General features: G+C 32.6%; 1 non-coding gene across 1 annotated transcript; it reads left to right on the forward strand.

Moving 5' to 3' along the window:
- TRNAK-CUU lies at positions 1-73 on the forward strand. Its single transcript has one exon. It is a non-coding gene; the product is annotated as a tRNA-Lys (tRNA).
- Positions 74-21,040: the final 20,967 nt, after the last annotated feature.

Raw genomic sequence — 21,040 nt, forward strand, 5'->3', positions numbered from 1 at the left:
GCCCGTCTAGCTCAGTCGGTAGAGCGCAAGGCTCTTAACCTTGTGGTCGTGGGTTCGAGCCCCACGGTGGGCGTTACTTTTTCATTTGGCCTCTGCTCTTTCATTCTACCCCCCATTTTGTTCCATTTCATTTTGCCTCTGCTCCTTCATTCTACGGGCATTATTGCCCTTCTTTTTGCCTCTGCTCCTCATCCTACAGGCTTTATTGCCCTTTAATTAATGTCGACTCATGCAAGATTCCCCTTTTTCAGTGTGTACCATGATATTCAGAAGTTTAACGAACTCTGATTAATTCAGTTTGAGCCGTATCGGCCCATGAAAAAGGTAAAGTTCTCCTAACATGAACTGCAAGAAAAAAAACTCTTATTAATTGTAGTGAAGTTTGTCTCTAAAGCCTATTTATCTGCTCTAAAAATAAAAGAGACAAATGAGTAAATTTTCTTATTTACCTATGTCGTTTTAGGTTTATATGGACAAATTAACAACAATTAATAAAAGCCACTAATTAGTACTATTAGTGTTAAATAAAGTTACCTCAAATAAGGAGATATAGCAATAAATTTTGCTATTAAATTTATCATTCAAGACAATCATAATTGACTCTATATAGTTTTTCAAAACATTTAAGTTATGTCTATATATTTTATTCTAATCTCTCTCATATCTTTATATTGTGTTGAGTCCGACTCGAATCTGACCGCTAGCATAATATTGTTAGTCTCATGCTTTACCATTTCACCACCAAGGCGTTTTTTAATTGGATGACAAATTCAATTTATATCTCATAATAGAATGTCAAAATTTTATAAATATGCAAAATTTTTATTTATATAATTATTTTAAATTAACAAAATTATTAATATATAAATATGAATATAATAGTGAATCAAATACCGCACATAGATATCATTATTGTTTTTCTAAGGACGGTAAATTTGAAAATTGTTTCTATAACAAAAATTTGTATAAAAATCAAATAAAAACACAATAGATGATATAATATATAAAAAAATATTAGAGCACTATTTAATTTAATTTAATAGTCACATAACGTAATTTACACTTATAAATAAATAAAAGACATCCGCTACTTATGTAGAGAGTAATTTGAATATCCTTTAATTCATATCAAATAAATTTCTATGTTTAAATGAGAATTAGATTTAGAGGCAATTGTGTTTTACCTCTAAAAAAACATACCGGGGCAAATACGATTGGATATAGAAACAATTAAGTCTTTTGCTTTCTAAATAAGGATTTAGAGATTCTAAAAGTTATTTTTTAGAGGCAAAAGACTTATTTGCTTCTAGTAATTGTGATATAAATTTATTATTCATTTAATTGTTGATTTTAGGCATTTTAGAGAAATAAAATTCAAATAAGAGGCATATGTTGTATTTGTCTCAAAATAAGAATTTTAGAGACGAATGCTTTAATTACCTCTCGTTATTTGTTTCTAATAAGGTTATTTCTTATTGAGATGGATTTTTCCAATGAATAAAATTATGGAGACATTGCGCTCGCAATTCTGAAAGATTGAGCATTAAGTTACTATTCAACCAATACGTTGTTGATATTAAACATGGAATTTTTTTTTCATTCATAAGACTTGAATTTAAGACCTTATTTAAGAGAAATAAGTACCGAACACTTGAACTAACCCATATTCATAGAATTTCCTCTTCGTCGCCATATCAGTTATGTACAGTAACAGTGTATTTTATATATTATATATATTGATTTTCCTGCTAATTGTAATTGAGAATAAGCCTGTTATTGTATTGTCATGTCACTCTCCCCTCTTTCTCTTCTTTCTTGATTCTATTTTAGGGGATTTTATGGTGCAATCAAAAAAATTGGTCGCACCATATTATTGAATAAAATCACTCACACTCACTCATCTCTATTTTACGGATAATCTATTTATATTTTTTGATGGATCTGAAAGCTTGGTGACGGCTATTGTACGAGTGTTTTCTACAAGTGGTCTGACTTGAAGCTTAACTAGGAAAAAACCGAGTTATACTATGGAATACCACAAAATTGAGGATTTACTACATTGCATCGGATTTAAGAGGGGCAACTTACATGTTAGGTGTTTGGGCCTTCCTCTTACTTTTGCAAAGTTATCCTTAAGGAGCTGTGAGAATTTGGTGAAAGGGATCACACACAGGATAGAAAGTTGGACTGTGAGACACCTTTCTTATACAGGGAGGATTCGACTTGTCAATTCAGTTATGTTTAGTATGATTTCTTATTGGTATTTTCACTTTATCTTGCCAATGAAGGTTTTCATTTAGCTCATCAAAAGTGCATATCCTTTATCTGAAAGGGTATATATGAACACAAAGGTGGGGGCAAGGTGAGCTAGAATCAAGCTTGAGCTAGAATCAAGTTTGTTTCCCTAATGGAGAAGGTTTAGGCATCCGAAATTAAGAGGAATAGAATAAAGCTTGTGTTTTGAGGAGTATATGAATTATTTTGACTAATGCAAGTTCATTGTGGGTCGCTTGGGTGAAGGCGATACCTAATCAAGAGACGTTGTTTTTGGACGCTAAAAGTTCCTTGGGATTGTACTTGGAATTGGAGGAAGATACTTCAACTTAGACCTCTTGCTAGGCCTTTGTTTAAGAATGTTGTGGGGAATGAGTCAACTATAAGTTTTTGGCATGATTGCTGGCTACATGTGGGACCTTTAGCCCTATACTACACTTAAGAATGGTGTTTGGAAATGAGCAAGGAGCATTGATTCTCGGTATGAGGAAATAAGGTGCTTGGCAAGCAGTATCTCCCGTGGATTCACATATCATGTTATTTGGCTCCCACATAAGTCTGGAACCTATACAATCAACAAGTGCATAAGAAAGTCTTTGAAGCAAAGATACTAAGGTGACATGGCAAAAAGTGGTGTGGTTTGCTAGCCACCTCCTCAAGGCTTCTTTCATTATTCGGTTAGATGTTCTTAATAGGCTAAGCACTAAGGATCAAATGCTTAAATGGGGATTGTCCATTCTGACCCCTCAATGTGAGTTTTGTGACGACTATGAGGAAACTAGGTATCATATGTTCTTTGGGTGCAGGGTTACTGAGCTTGCGTTTAGTTTTCGAGTTGGATCATGATCCAACTCAACTTGATTTAATTTAAGATTGCAAGTATTGATAAATATATTGATGTGTGAGAATATATATATGTATGTATATATAAATGTGAAAGTAGACGATGAATTTATTATTTAAAAATTAATTATTGAAGTGGTTAGGAAAAAGAGTGAGTGAAAAATTATTATTAAATGTAGAAAAAGAAAAAACAACTTGATTTGTATAATGATCGTAAGTATTGATAAATATATAGATTTGTGAGAATATATATATATATATATGTATGTATATATAGATATGAAAGTATATAGAAAATTTATTATTAAAAAATGATCATAAAAATAGTTAGGAAAAATTATGAGTGAAAAATTATTATTAAATAGATAAAAAAACGAAACAGTAATGATTGTAGAGTTGAATTTTGGAAAGAATATAATTAAATTGAGTAGAGTAAAAATTATTATTCGAAAATCAAACAAAATATGAGGGACCAGGTTCAGTTTATTATGCCGAGTGGGTCATGTCGGACAACCAACAAATTGGGAACTTGAACTTCAATGATTTCATGCTTGCCGGGCAAGTCACTTGATGCTACTGCACAGAGACTCTTCTGAACCATATACATCTACGTGATATGGAATGAAAGGACTCAAGAATATTTGAGAAGAAATTAGAAAGCGTAACGGATTTAGTGGTACGTGCCATCAAGCTTTTGAAGATTGTTTACAACTATTTTCCGTAACATATGAAAATAGCTAAGCTGTGACATGTATTTGGTCTCTCGATGATTTCCCGGGTTTTTGGATGTACTGATCCGAGTTTCGAGAGACGGGTCATTAGCATCGTAGTGGGCTGGGTTAGATTTGAACCCAATTTTGAAGACATAAAAGCCCAATGAGAAGTCCATTGCTGGGGGTCCATCATCATGAAGAAATATACATGTATGGGCATGCATCTATAGTCAGAGGCGGTGGAAGATTGTATTTTTTGTGGCAGTTGATTTACCTGAAGATCAAGGGAGCAATATTCATGTGATATTCTCGTGTTATCTTGGATATCTCTTCGATATATTTTGTTATTTTATCTCTAGGTAAGTTAGGAGTCAATTTCCCATTTCGATTTCATTCAATATCGTATATTGTAGCTTATCTAATTTAGAGATATTATCTAGGGTTCCATTGTATCGCCTATATATACATGTCTTCGAATTCGTTGTAATCCTCCGCACATCAATCAATAAAACCCGCACTTTTCATTCTATCTTACTTTTGTCACACTTTACTTTACCGCACTTTATCTTTCCCGCGCTTTCATTTATTGCACTTCTTTTACTGCACCTTTCAATCCTCGTTTGTTTATCCTTCAACAAATTCCATTTGGATCGAAGCTATCGTTGTCTTTAGAGCTTCCGGGCATCAAGACAGGATTTAGCATCCTTCGGCACCAATTGGCGAAGTTTACTCAAGGTTCGAGTTCACTCATTCGGGTGAGCTTGTTCTATTTTCAGCTCGGCCTTTTGAAGCTGAGTGCTGCCGAATATTGGTTAGGCTGGCTGCATAGCGGCTTGATCATTTTCGGACTCGTGTTCGTGTTCGTGCGTAGAAAATTGGTGGAGAATTTTAAATGGTCAAATCCTCAGACTGTGAATTATCTAAAACTCACTCCAATCTTGAAGATTTAAATCTAGCCACCGAGCAATCCTGCGGACTTCTAAAGCTACGGTATGCGTTTTATTTTGGTAGGGTCGACTAGCGACATGTTATATACTTGGAACCACTTCCTGGCATGCTTGAATCTTTCCATCGTGTTGCCGAATAGGCGTCGAGCGTATTTAGCGTGAACATCTATTTTGCACGCTTTGTGGGACGACCGTTCTACTGAACAAGGTTAAAGTTATCAAAATGGTGACTCTCGCAAGTGGCCTTAGCTCAAGAAAAGGAGGAAAGACATTTGCATGAGGAAGGAGCAAAACAATTGCTTGAGGAAGAGAAGAAAGATGCTCGTGTCGGCATCAACCACCTGGTACCCCCCAAATCCGATAGGCCAGAGTGGGCACACACCACGACAGAAGAAACCGTGGGAGCAATAGGAGCTATTGATGATATTACAGATTGCTTTGGCAACCAAACCGAGCCTAGAAGCTGCTCAAGGAACAGCTCTCGAAGAGAAGGTCAACAAGGAGTTGAACCGGATCAACAAGGGTTCAGCTTGCCTCAACTTCAAACCATGGAGCTTCCAGCCTTACGACGTATCCACATTCAACCTGTTACCCGCTGTGGCAACCTAATTCCTACTGCCACATGGGACTCTGCGATATATTTTGTTATTTTATCTCTAGGTAGATTAGGAGTCAATTTCCCATTTCGATTTTATTCTATATCGTTTATTATGGCGTATTTAATTTAGAGAGATTCTCTAGAGTTTCATCGTATATATACACATGTCTTTGAGTTCGTTGTAATTCTCCGCAAATCAATTAATCAAACCTGCACTTTTCATTCTATCTTACTTTTATCGCTCTTTACTTTACCGCACTTTATCCTTCATGCACTTTCGTTTATCGCACTTCTTTTACCGTACCTTTCAATTCTCGTTTGTTTATCCTTCAATCGATCCCCTATGGATCGAAGCTATCATCGTCTTTGGTACTTCCAGGCATCAATAAGGGATTTATCATCCTTCGGCACCACTTGCCGAAGTTTACTCAAGATTCAGGTTCAGTCATTCGGGTGAGCTTATTCTATTTTCAGCTCGGCTTTTTGAGGCTGAATGCTGGTCGAATATTGGTTAGTCTGGCTACACAGCCGCTTGATCGTTTTCGGACTCGTGTTCGTGTTCATGCGTGGAAAATTAGTGAAGAACCTTAAACAGTCAAATCCCTGGATCTTCCCATCATGTTGTCGATTAGGTGTCGAGCGTATTTAGTGTAAACAAAGATAAAATTGTTATACATTCCAAATGTATAGTTTAAGTTTTCTATATCTTTTATATCTTAACCTTTGGGTTATGGTGTTCTCTATTTTGAATTTGTATCTTGAATGAATAAACTCTTGTACATATTTTTTTGCTCAATGTAAATTACACCACTTGTCCAAAAAAATGACAAAATGTTAATAAAAGTTAAAAATATTTTCCTGAAAACTTACGTAAAGTTCTTTGAAGTTTGTCTGCTTTTATTTTAAAATTTGAATATTTTACTTTGAACTATGTGTGATTTATTTACTTTTTTCTATTAATAATTTATTAAAAGTTCAACTAACTTAGTAGAAATTTTCGTAACTTTTTTATTGCATAGTATAACCGATTGCAACATAGACTTTCCCACCAGAAAAACACGGCAGCATATGAGAAATAGCTTGTCAAAATGTGGCATGCATGCAGGCATGCAACCTTTTCACGTGGCAAAGTGACAATAAGAAAGTTGCCTGGAACTTATATCTATGTATTTCATATTCATTTATTATACTTTTATTGTATGCGACAATGACAATATTGTAAATCAAAGGAGACACGCAACAAAAATTCACGTCGAAAAAATTTTACTATTTAGTGTGTCGACTCTATTCGACTAGATTAGTAGGGATCTAATTGGGTTTCCGAATATCGGGGTTCACACCGAAAAAGAAAGACATGCACGAGAAAAGGCCACATTTACCCAAAAGAAAAATAGCCTTCGGGTTCCTGTGATATATATATATATATATATATATAGCCTCTTATACATATGGCAAGAAAGTCGGCAAAGTAGTGGATATATCATGTAAGTATATCACAAGTCGATTATTGTTAAACAGAACAAACTGCTCCATGTAAAAGTACATTTTGTTTGAGTCTTGTGATAATATCACTTAATATATCTATTACATATAAGACTTTCTAATGACTTAGACTGGATGGACCGTCGTTGGCATAGAACCTCAAATTTTGCTATATTTAGGTGTATATATAGTATGTAACCGGAAAAAAATGTATATATCGTATAAATATAATATAATATATATATATATATGTATGTATATGTGTGTGTGTGTGTAATAGCATCTGAGTTAAACAAATGGTCGCTTCAAGGAATGACCGCCCTCGTCACCGACGGAACCAGAGGAATCGGGTGAAGTGAACACACTTCTTTCCCGTCTCAGCATTCTCTGCTTTTACGATTTTAATCTCATGATTACTTTATTCAGTACGCACTCCAACAGTCCTAAAAGTATGCACGCATATTGTGAGCGCAGGAAAATATTATACTGAGAGGGGAGATTATACACGACGAAAGGGGGAAAATAACCATTTAAAGCCACTGATTTACGTTTAACACATGCTGTGGTTGAGGAATGAGCAGGACTTGGTGCATGCATTCGTGTATAAGTGCACCTTTAACGAAGCCGAGCTTCGAGAGTGCTTTGATAAGTGGAAGTTGATTGGATTGCAGGTCACCGGATTAGTATGTGATGTATCGTCCCGGGCTGATTGGGAAAATAGTATTGATGAAGGATGTATCCGAATTCTTCGGTGCGAAACTTGACATCCTTGTGAGTTACTATACATAGATATCTGTATATAATAGTTCAAATATTCCCAGTAGCTACCGAAGCGTAGACATCATTATGTGTGGAGTCCGTGCATGCAATTCTATTTCAGTGAGATATTCTGAAGTTGTTTTCTCATGACCGGACCTCACACGAAATTTTTCTTATTGTGCTTCCGTACGTAGTATCTGATTGAACTTTCCCGCCCAGCGTAGTATCTGAGTGATGAGATACTATGCGACCCTTTTTTGCGCTCTATGCCGACCTTTTTTCCAGTCTACGCAGTCTAAGACGCTTAGATTGTTGTTTTTATCTTTGGTTAATTTAAATTATTTTAATTCTAAATGATTTTTTATATTGGATTTTTTCCCCAATTTAACTTAGGAAAACTCCGACACAAGTTTGTAGGAAGTTGCCATTGGTAATTTTTATTGGTAATTACCGACGGTTTCCAGCGAAACCTTCCGTTGGTAAGACGCCGATAATTACCCGCGATGGGAAATCACCGACAAAAATGTCGTCAGTAATTATCGATGAACTTTTGACAACTTTTCAGCGAAACTTTCGGTTGATAATTAGCTATAAAAATATTCGTCGGTAAGTTGTCGGTACCCATTCCAAACAATGGTGTTTCAGCAGAAAATATTTCCAACCCATTTTCAACCCCTTTGTTTGCCTGAAAATTCACCGATTTTTTGTGGTGGAACTTGTGATTCATGCAACATTATACTTCTTGGTTGTGATATTCCATTTCACTCCACTTATTGGACGAACCTGTTCAAGAACATCTGTACACAATTCATAAAATTTGAGATAACGTCTTGGAAATGCTATGTAGGATAGAGAGGGTTTTTGTTGCATGACCTTTCGTATCACAATCAATAGAGACGGGACAAACGGTTCAATAAAATGAAGCCACCTTGCTTGGAAACCGGATGGGGTGAGAAGATCATGGGTTACATGTTTATACTTTGCATTCATGCTGAGATAAATGTTATTATTATGATTTGTAACTTAAACATATAATAAACTTACCAACAGAACATCACATTAAGAGAAAATGGAACTAGTCAATAGGCTTGCGCTATGCATGCGCAGGCTAGTGTAAGAATTTGTCTCCATAATTAACAAGGTTGTCAGGATCGCTATCCTAACCACGATCAAAAGGGGTTGTCGGATCGAGAATTGTAGAATCGGATCGGAAATCGTAAGATTTTACCTACAATTATATATATAGAAATATAAAAATGTATGCTTTCCTGTACATTGCAAATTCTATTTACCATCACCACTTTTATCTACCATAAAAAATCAATCCCTGCTCATGCGATTTCAAGTTCTGAAAAAGTCAATCACCAACAAGTCATAGAAAAGCACAAGATATCATTCACAAGTTACCAAAAAACAACTCATAGTTAACAAATGACATTACCTAATAAAAGTAAAAAAAAAAAAAGGTACATATCTTCATTACCTTGAACACCGATATCATCATCATCCATGGGCTAACATGCATGTGATTGGACCAATTTTTTAAAAATATCGTTTGGTGTAGGATCGGTAGGATTGCATAGATCTTAAGATACTAAGAGTCGGCTCGAGATCCCACTAAGATCCTACAATTTAGTTTCTCAAACTAAGATCGGGATCGGAAGCTTGTCCACGAATCGTAAATTCGTAGGATTCTAGGAGTCAGCTCAAGGTCCTAACAACCATGGTAATTAAAAAAACTCTTGTTAATATTTAATTTTCTCAATTTTTTCCTTCCTTGTTGATCATTTCTTTTTCTTTTGAAGAGAGTAATATAGAGGGAAAAAAAAGTCTACCCGAAAGAAGATAATGACCAATACTTCTTATATAGTGTTATTAAAATTTTCTTTATAAATTCTATACAATTAATATTTATGTAGATAGAAAAATTTGAAAGATTGTCCTAAATATATTGCTTAGACCTTATGACTTATTTTGTAATATATATTTTAATGTATTTAATGCAGGATGAGGAGTTCTTCCTACTCAAGTTACTCTAGGTACCTTTGCTCGCACTGAGATTGAGGAAGAGAAGGAGGCTTTCGAGTTTTGTGTTGGCTGACTTCGACGAAGGCCAGTTTATTGAGGAAGTGGTTCCAACATATGCATATGCAGCTTATCCGCACTAGAGTTCTAACTTAAGAGTGAGAGGTATTAATCATGATTATGGGAAGAATTACAAACTTCGTATGCTGCGATAATGTATGTACTTTCATTATGTAGGTATTAAAAATGTTCGTAAATTGTTCGTATATATTGGAAATATTTGTTCAGTCGTTGATATAAAGATCTGATTGCATCCTTTTGAGTCACCAACTATAGGGATATGACAAATGACACAATATAGTGTTGTCTTCTTGCTAAATACAATTTATAGGTAATACCGGTGAGATTAGTTAAGAATGCTTCAGTCAAGAACCCAAGCAATAGATGTACATTAATTTTTTCAGTAATAAATTTAAATGTTATTTGGGAGCAATAATTTCTAAGGTTAGTAATATTGTTTACTTTCTTTATTTTTCTTCTTCATTTTTCTTTTTTTCTTTAGGTGTGAACCCTGGTATCCGGAAGTCCAATTGGGCCACGACTAATCCAGTCAAGCCGAGTCGGTCCATAGCTCTCCCAGCAAAGATTTTTCTGTATTCACAAAAACTCGAATCCAAGACATTGCTTAAGTGGAACAAGTGTGGAGTCGCTTGAACTAACCCTTGAGAGATGATTAGGATTCATTCTTTCTTTACTACTATTTTTACAATTTATTGTCTATTTAAATCATTATTCATATTTGTCGTTCATAATATTGATCAGTGATCATTTTTTTAGCCCAACACAGCTCTCCCCCGCGCAATGAGAAAGTAAGTGACAAAATTTTAATGTCTTCTCTGGGTTAGTCTCTATTTGTACTCTTGGTAATGCAAATTAGATTAAATGAAGAATCTAATGTATCTCTAATGTGAGAAAATAAAATCTGGGACAAGAATATGCCACGTAAAAAGGAAAAGCCGCTTTAATCGCGTGACCTTTCTTTAGACCACCAATAGAAATGTAAAAATTGGGGCAATGTATTCATGTTTCACTTCGCTTCTAGAAAATAAAGACTTGCTCTTGGGAAAAGCGATGCGACTAAAATATAATCAATATTATAAATTATCATATTGAGTGTTGTAATTAATGAGCTAAAATCTCTTCTGAGAGCATGTCAGAGCATTAAACAATATTGTAATGTTGAATATACTTGTTCTGATGCGTATGTTTCCATGAAGGTAACGGGATCGTGATATAAATTGAACTTGAGAGTAGAAGTCATTTTTCACGATCATAGGACGATATACTTTTTCGTAGATTGGGATCATATTAATAATTACAATATTTAACTTTTACAATCTTTACATCCAAAGGTTGTAAAATACGATTTAAAGTTCAAATTTTACAGGGTAAAGTTCTCACTTTACATCGAAAGAAACGGCTTAGGTCGAAGTGATTTTACAATAATACGTAATAATGTTGACGATGAGTTATTTCATTTGAAAAGCATAATTTAGCCTGTACAGTTTAGTTTGCACGTGCTCAAAGAAAACAACTTTTAGATATAAAGATGAAAAAATATCCTGCTTAGTCCGCGGGTCTTAATGTTAAAAAAAAATCAATTAAACAAAATACCTCTGGCATGCTCATATATGCCACCTTGTCCGTCCACTATAATATAAAAGGGAGAGCAATACGTAAGAAGGTGGCATGTAAGAAAAAGTGTGTTTTTGTGGAGTTAGTTTTTGAGTCGCCAATGTAAGTTGGTTCAAACAGTTCGATATATATTTTGTTTAAGTAAGGTCTCGGGTTTAAGTCCTTTTCAATATAGAAAATTCACTTTGTGAGAGTTTTACTCCTTAGTGGACCGATCCGGCTTAACTGGATTAGTCGAGACCTAATTAAACTTTCAAATATTAAGGTTTACACCAAAAAAAATTTGATATGACTTTTAGAATTTTTTCTTTTTTCTTTTTTTGTAAAAATGACTTCATTCGACTAGCGAAATAAGTTCAATCCATTAAGTAGTGTTTGTGTCATCACGCAGGCCGACCTTTCTAACATACGAAATACTAGATATGTCTGCCGTTAAAAGTAATGTGATTTTTCGAGTTACCGTCAACAGAGATACCACAAATGACATAATATTATGATCGCTCAAGTTTCTTTCTTGGTCCTTGAAGCATTGCATGCTGTCCATTTGTTTGGCCCAATCATCGCCTTGCGTATTCCTCAAATAAAGCAACAAGTCTTCTGATTATACTTCAGCCAAATCCAAGCATTGGGCCGGCACACCATTCAAAGCTTGGGCCTGCCTTGACCAACCCAAAGCCTAAAATTCAGGGGTCAACATATCGGAAACTGTTTTTGGCCGAATTCGGTACTTGATTTTAAGTATAATAAAATGAAAATCGTCATAGCTAATAAATGGTCACAGATAGTCCCACTGAGTATCGAACTTATAACTTCTTAACTACCAAGCGAGTGTGCACTCTATTGCGCTGCAACTTCTTTTGATAATTCGGTACTTGATTTGAATCTTGAATTTCTATGAATTACATGTTGTAACTTCTTGATTATAATGTGTACGGTACTGAGCTGCATCTTTCTTTTGATAATTTGGTACTTGATTTGAATCTTGAATTTCTACGAATTACATGCAGTATGTATGAGATCAGTTTGTTTGTACATAGCAGAGCCAATGAGTACCTACTTTTGCCGTTCCCGATCGGTAGATCAATAGATCCTAATTAACAGTTAGAGGAGTTTCTGCTAATAAATTACATGAGATAGGGAAGATATCTTCAGTCAGTCAGAATTTTCGGTACCTTTGATTGGGGAAAATTTGTTATGTTGATTGATCTCTAGCGTAAAGAGTCCATCACGCTATATTCGAAGTAAGTTGACATCGAAAGTGAATCCTTTCGGATTTTGGCTCCGGATAGGGAAACAATGAAGATGGGAATGAAGGTAGGATGTCTAGTCGCTGAGATTAATGTGACTGTTTTCTAACTTTTACCAAGGAGAGAAAACTCGCCCTTAATTAGGGTTACAGGCTGCAACTTGCAAAAATCACTAGTATCGTTTCGTTGTTCAATCATACAAAATTAAATTCGTGCATGGACCTTCAACACACTGCCCGTTACATTATGGGAGCTACATGCTATAAAGTCGTAACCTAAGCCACAAGGTGGGGAATGTCGAAGACAAGGCCAGTGACCGGAGTGAAACTTGCGGCTGCACCCTTCCTTTTAAAGAAAGGGTAATGTTTCTTGGATAAACTGGTTTGACTTGTGTTGAGAATGAAATTGGGATTTCACCCACCCGGACCAAAGATAATAAATTACGATATTATTTTACTATTTCATTCGTCTAGCAGTTACATCAATCGAGATTACAAAGGAGCTGATTCAGATACTATTTTAATGGCTAATATATAAATATGAAAAAGATAAGAGCGACCGTTCGTTAGCCCAAAAGGAAAAATGATTCCACGCGACCGTTCGATGAAGTTCTCTCACAAACGGGGAGTGGTAAATAGTAAAAACAAGAAAAAATATGACAGTATTTTTTTCTTTTTAATTTTCTGGATATAATAAGTGCTTTCATAGACTTAATTTATTCCTAAACTTTTTTTTATATATATAGTTTGACAAAGTGGCCACCTAAAGTCACGTTTTTCACCATAAAGCGTGTCGTTGTCAATGATTACCTCCACGCTCCAATCATATAGGACCAGCTTACTGACAGCCCAGTACTTGTTTGTCGTTTGGCTGGCACACGTCGCACTCATCAGCGGCTTTCAAATTTTTATGTCCGAATATTTCCCGTCAATTAATAAATGCTTGAAGGAACTCTAAGACATACGGTGACTTTGGGTGATGAAGTAGAATTTAACTTCAATTCATTTTAAATATTTATGTATATATTTAAGTGAAATTATAATTATAGTTATAAAAAATATGCGTGAAAATTTATTATTAAATTGAAAAGAAGATAATAAAAGTAATTACATGTTAATGGAGGAAAATTAATTGTAATAATAATTAAGAAAAAATATGAGAGAGAATTTATTATGATATTGAAGAAAAGATAAAAATAATAATAATAATTGTATTGTTGAATTAAAAGAAAAATAAATTAAAATGAAGTGGAATTAAATTATACTTCATAACCAAACATATTTATCAAATGTCTTAGATGTTTTCGAAAAAAACAAAAACATTTTTGGAGACATAGGAATGAAATGTTAGAGCATCAACCAATTAATCTAAAGAAGTAGGATTAGTATTATTTTCGTAATTGTCACCCGAATAAGTTATTTATATACCTCATTGTGTATGAATAGACTAAAATTATTTCAACATTCACGGTAGCATATATCAAGGCATAAATCTAACTCGATAAACTATTATGAGTCTTGTCTTGATCGAATAAGCAATTGTTGTTATTTTTTAAATTAGAATTGCAGATACATACATCAATATCATCTTTTTTTTTCCTAATTATAAGACATATTAGTTAATCATATTTTCTGCAGATAATAATCATGGTCAATATTACAACTTATCCGTTCTCGCAGGCCATATTTTACTGGAAAGAAACTTATGGTTGTAATGTCGTAAGCATGCTCCAAGTCTGGTTTTTAAGGACAAATTAAATAAAAGAAAATTCTCTTTAAAAAGAATTTCTATTGCTCCATAAAGAAATTATATATGGTTCTACCCTCACAAATTATCTTCTAGGAGAGAAATCCGAGTCTATGGACCAACCTAACAAATCAAGTAGCTGGATATTATTATAATATATGTGTGGCATGACTAATTAAATTGATTTCTTTAAGCAAAAACATTACGACCACTGGTTTGTGTTAAATTATAAATTCAGCTACATATATAATAGTAATACACGAAGACAGAAAATACATAATTATTTATAGGTCTCTGTCTTAGCGCAGTTAGGTTGTCAATTTCACGTACCAGACTTGCATATCTGCATCAAAGCCATATGAGTTAATATATATAGAAATTGAAAAAGAATCTTTTTGGCCAGCATATTACCTTCATTTTTTTTATAGAGGAGATTCATTAGTATACTAGGAAATAAAAATTTAAATAAAGAAGCACGTATAGTACCATTGATAAGAATCAAACTTAAAATCTCTTAATTATCAGGTGAAATTATGTATCATTGTACTATATTCCTTCCTCATATATCCTTTAGTTTTGGTCATACTATTTTCTATAACTAAAAGCATAAACACAATTTCTGATTCCAATATGGTCCCAACATTTACAATACATAGGGTCACAAATCGAAGAGCGTAATCTTTCCGGTTGATATAATAATTGTTAAATCTAATTATGAACCTATTAACTAGATACACCAATACCAATTTATCCATTCAAATAATTAAGGAGGATTTTTCTAACCTATGCTTCAAAGGCATAAGATAATCAATCATGAGTTATCATATACATATCAATCTATTATTAATGATCACACACACCTATATTTTCAATGTCAAACATATCCTTTATTTATTCTTGGAAACAACTCTATTAAGTCTAACTAAATATGATTTACCATAATTTAATTACTGATATAACTATAGTCAAAAGTCAATTATAGAAAAAAAAACCCCCCAAAATCTGAACCTTTAAGTCCTATGAATTTAAAGTCATAGATTTTACAAATTATCGAAAAAGTTATAGATTTTACAACATGCTCGAAACTTCAAATTCATTTTAGAGTTTTGGGATTTTATAATATTAGGTTTAAGATTTTTAGGGGTTTTAGGGTACCTCTTGATTTTAGGATTTAGTGTTTTAGGGTTTACGATTTAGAATTTAAAATTTTATGGTGCATTTGAATTCAGAGTTAAAATAACTTTAATTTTGATTTTGATTTTGATCGTGGAAAATGACAAATGTGATGTGATTATAAATTTGACTTGGGAAACGTGTGTTTTTGTTGTGTAGTGTGTTGAGTTAAAGTTAAAGTTAAAATTTTTGAATTGGAAAATGTGTGTTTTTGTTATGTAGTGTGTTGAGTTAAAGTTAAAGTTAAAGTTAAAGTTAAAATCAATTGTTTGGGAATTCAAACAGAGCAAGATTTTCAAAGATAGATTTTAGGGTTTTATGGTTTAAGCATTTAGATTTCTAAGGATATACGATTAGAATTTAGAATTATTTTTTCCATAATATTTTTGGCTGTTCACAATTAATGCTATCAATTACATTTGATAGGAGAGAATCAGACAATCAAAGTATAAATAAGGTTATATTTGTCCTTGAAAATATAGTTGTTTCATCATTAATTATAGATTGGAGTACATATGGCCATCAATGATTGCTTATCCTATGCCCTAAGGCATAGGGTAGACAACCCTATTTTAATTTACATGTTAATCAATTACTATCATTCAGTCTCATAAGGTAAGTATTAATGCCACAGATGAAACACCCTGTAAAGATATGACTACCATTGTCCGTGTTCAAAACTCTTTAGGCAACTCTTTTTCACTTTTATTATTCTTTTCCTTTTATATATATATATATATTGTTTTATATTTTTTCTTTTATTTGTTGCATGTTAGACGCAACTTTATTTTTCTTTTCCTACTTTTTGGTATCAATAACTTCTCCCTTATTTTGTTTTCATTTTCATCTATGCTCTCATTACGAACAAAACCACCAAACTGAATATTATCGTTATATAATTTACTGAATCTTAGTCAACTTTTATAATAGGGATATATAAAATTGTATATATTTACATCCTTTGTCAAAATCAATTTATAGTAAAATAAAAAGGTACAATGTACTCACCTCCCTCGAGATTTGGAGAAAAACGTTAAATTCTATTTGTTGAGGAAATATGCACTTAGTTCCATTTGACTTATTTGACCAAATCATTAATTTTGGGAAAATTATCAATAGAGTGTATAACTTTTGGGTTTCTCTTTTTCATGACCAACTAGTTACTTTTTACTCAATAAGACCCTAATTACATAAAATTCTTATTTTCAAAATATATTCTTTATTTTGAAAAATAAAAAAATAGTAAAGAAAAATATCTAAAAATTGCGAACATAGAGAAGTAAAAAGAATAAGGGGCAGTTGAGGTGTAAGCAGCAACCACTGCCCCAGGCGATGTCACTGTACAATGCCAGAGACCGTCTTGTGCAGTGGTGACTGGAGACAAGTCATCATAGATGGAAATGGTACAATAAAAAATATTGTATTCACAAATAAACACACGATTTCTTTAATTTCATAATCGCTTCCAATGGTTATGGGATGGGTCAATGACTATCACCTGAAGTAATGTTGTCGGATGCCTTTCTCGTTTCTCCTCTCTCTTAGTCCACCTTCTTCTTCTTCTTCTTCTTTTGGGTAAATTACACTGGTGGTCCAAAATGTTTTATAAATGTTTCATTATGGTCCAAAAAGTTTTTTTCGATACATGAAGGTACAAAAAGTTTCAAAGTTGTTTTATGATGGTACAAACAGTCAACTCGAGCTTGACGCCATCAAGTCAACGCTGACGTGGCTACTATGTGTCACCTCCTTGCTGATGCAGCCGAAAAATTTTAAATAATTCTAAAAATTTTAAAATTTTAAAACTTTTAAAAATAATTTTAAATTTTAAAAACTTTTAAAAATAATTTTAAACTTTCAATTTAAAATTTAAAATAATTTTTATTATTTTAAATTAAAAATATTTTAAATATTAAATTAAAAATATTTTAAATTTTATATTTAAATTTTTTTATAAAATTATTTAAATTATTTTTAAAAATAATTTTCAAATTTTAAAATAATTTTTTTTCTAAATTTTTACTATTTTTACTATTTTTTGTATTTTTGTATTTTTTTGTATTTTAAAAAAAAATTAAAAATAAAAAACAAATTTAAATTTAAAATTTTTTTTTATTTTTTTTCAAAATTTTTACTCTTTTTTTGTATTTTATTATTATTTTTTGTATTTTTTAAAATTTTATTTTCTCTTAAATGACGTAGCGCACTATGATTGGTTCCACGTAACAAAAGTGACACATAGGACGCTCCATGTCAGCAAAATGTTAACGGCGTTAGGGTCAATTGACGGTTTGTACCATCATGAAACAATTTTGAAACATTTTGTACCATTATGTAGCGAAAAAAACTTTTTGGACCATAATAAAACATTTTGGACCACCAGTGCAATTTACCTTTTTTTTCGCTATCTCTGATTTTTCAATTTTTTATTTCTAAAATTGCATGACATATTTTAAAAGTAAGAAAGGATGTGCACGAACTTTTTATGTAACACGGTGGCTTATTAGGTAAAATAGTAAATTTAGGGTCATTAGAAAAAAATTCAAAAGTTATGATCCAAATTTATATTTTCCTCAAAAAATGATGGTTGGTCAAAAGAATTCAAATGGGGTTAAGTGCCTATTTTATAAACAAATGGAGTTATGTGTCATTTCTTCATACCTCAAGAAAGGTGAGTGCATTTTACCCAAAATAAAAAGTTACAAGATTTACAGCCATGCAAGATAACGATAAGAAAAATAAGTATCGACCCGACGAAGTGGGGCTCTTGCACTGGTGATATATTATGAAAGGTTAACTTAAAATGCCAATATTTGGTGGGGTTCAACGAATTTAAAATTATTCATAACTTTTAAAATAAATATCTTAAAATTAAGAATAAATACCAATAATTTTAAATTCCTTGAAATGCAATATAGATTATTCTTAGAAAAAAAAAGTAAAATGTTATCTACTCCATTGTACACCATTTGTATAAGTATTTTCGTATGTTTTCATTTTATAAGGTAAAAGTTGATAGTGGAAATAACTGTTAACTAAAGAGAAAAACAATTTGATAAAGTTTTACCCATTATAAGAATGAAATATTAGATGATGTAAACTTAAACTATTAATATCTAGTTGGGATCAAATGGTTGAAATTACTAACATTATTCTTATAATTATAAACATTAAGAAATGTAAATACAAGATTGAGCAAAATCTTAACCGCTCCTTTACACGTCCATTCATATAATTATTTTCATATTTTATAGAGTTGAAAAATTAAAAAAAAAAACCTTTTCTCATCAAAGTAAAATAAATTTTGAAGTAATAAGTATTGCCTTTAGAAACTATAATTGCACTGAGAATGCAATAGCAAATATTAAATTTATATATAACTAATTTATATTATACTTATTTATACTTTGGATTTATAATTTTCAGACGCTACTTTATTTGAATTCGAAAACTGTAATATTCATTAAAACTATATATTGTAATTTTACTTTTTTAGCGCAATAAGTTTATGAGATATCATTTGAAAAAAAAGAAAAAAAGAAGACAATCTGTACAACGCAGGGATAAAAAGGAAAATAATATATATAATTGCGCTTAGGATACACAGAATTTAAATAAATCTATATAGTCTGAATGATAAAAGATAATATTTTATGCTTCCATTGTAAGACGCGATGTCGTAACAAATTTACACGGAATTCTTAGGTGGTGTGTAATCATGCAGTTTATATGCAATTCCATAATTCAAATTCTTTCTCTTTTTATCCTTTTTCATTCGCCCATTCTTTTCCCGTGTTAATTCACTTTCCAAGATCGAACATCCTTTACGACTGAATATTACAAAAGAACACAAAATGATTAGATAATGAATGTCAAATTAAAGAAATTATTGTTGTAGTCAGTCGCCAAATTATATATGAATTCAATTAGTTATTATCTAAGGCACATGTAAAAGTGTCATCATTATGATTTATTCGCTACTTATTAGATCTATTTCTTATAGATGAATCGTTTTTTCCTATAATTCACGAAGAGACACATTTACATATATATATATATATATAAGCTAATGATTGACTCGATGTATATCTCATATGTTAAACTAACTCGTGCAGTAATTTCTCATAAAATAATATCAAACCAAAAAAAAAAGATAGAAAAATCTCGCACGATGCCTTTAAAAATTGCATGCTTTGGTTGTACAGAGACTAGATGCTAGCATTTATATGGTTTTCCAAGTAATACAACATATATATTTGTTGGGGAATGATTCATCCTCCCTTATTGGACATAACATATTAATATTCACCAAAAAAAGACATAAACATATTGATACATAAAGCCTTCATGTTCTTTTTCAATATACTAGATATCGGGCTTTTAGCTTTAGATAGCACCCAATGGTATTCTATTAATGTATATTCATCCATAGAAAAATTATATTTGTATTTGGCTAGAGTTGGTCCGACAAATTATTGTTGTGAGCACTTCTACAAAATGCCATGCCTCGTGCCATATACCGCCGGATCACTTCGGGACAATCCAATAGTTTGGTGAGCAAGCGGGTAACGTACCTTGAAGGCACCATTCTTTCTTATTCTTTTTGTTATTACACGTAAAAACAATTTATTATTTGAATTTCCTTGACCTGTCACCTCCCATTTAATTTTCTTTGTTTGTTTCAAAAATTGGGACTTCTGCTTAATCTTTAAGGAGATTCGATACCCGACTAGAGTGTTGAAGGAGACTTGAACACCTGATTAAGGTTTGAAGCACCACCACGTTATCGTGGAGGCACCACCTCCACCTCATTAGTCATTAGGATATATATATATTGAATCATTAAGATAGATTTTTATTAAAATGTACATCTATAATCAACCCTAATTTTTTAGGCATAATTATTTGACGAGACATGCGACCTCCAGACCTAATGTCGGGGCTAATACCTTACACAGCAACGACACCTGGCACTTCGAGGACAAGTAGTGTACGTTTTCGTTATCCCTCTAAATTAATAATATATATATATAAATATTAACATATATCAAAATGATTAACTATTATTTATTTAATTGACTCGTGTGGATGAATTAAATCTATGAATATACTGTCGGCACTAATTGTTAGGGCCGGCAATATTTGATACGATGCGATTACACGATACGGACACGACACGAAGTTAAACGGATTTGGGTTGGGTATTTTTGATATTCGGATTAAACGGGTCCAACCCGTTTAGACACGATTAATAAGCGAGTCTTACAGGGTTGAACCCGTGTAACCCGATTATACACGATTAAACACCTTTTTTTAACATGTTTAATCGTGTTACTATAATCGTGTAACTCGTTTACCCGTTTATGTATATGAATTGACCAAAATATCCTTTATGTAACCCTAACCCTAACATCCGATTCCCAATTCGCAATTCCTTAACCTAATTTCATTTTCTTCGTTGCTTCCAGACTCTAGAGTGATTCCATTCCAGCGACCTCGACCTCGACCCCGACCCCGACCCTTTGGCCTCTTCCCTTC

The sequence above is a fragment of the Punica granatum genome, chromosome 2, assembly GCF_007655135.1.
Source record: "Punica granatum isolate Tunisia-2019 chromosome 2, ASM765513v2, whole genome shotgun sequence".
NCBI classification, from domain to species: Eukaryota; Viridiplantae; Streptophyta; class Magnoliopsida; order Myrtales; family Lythraceae; genus Punica; species Punica granatum.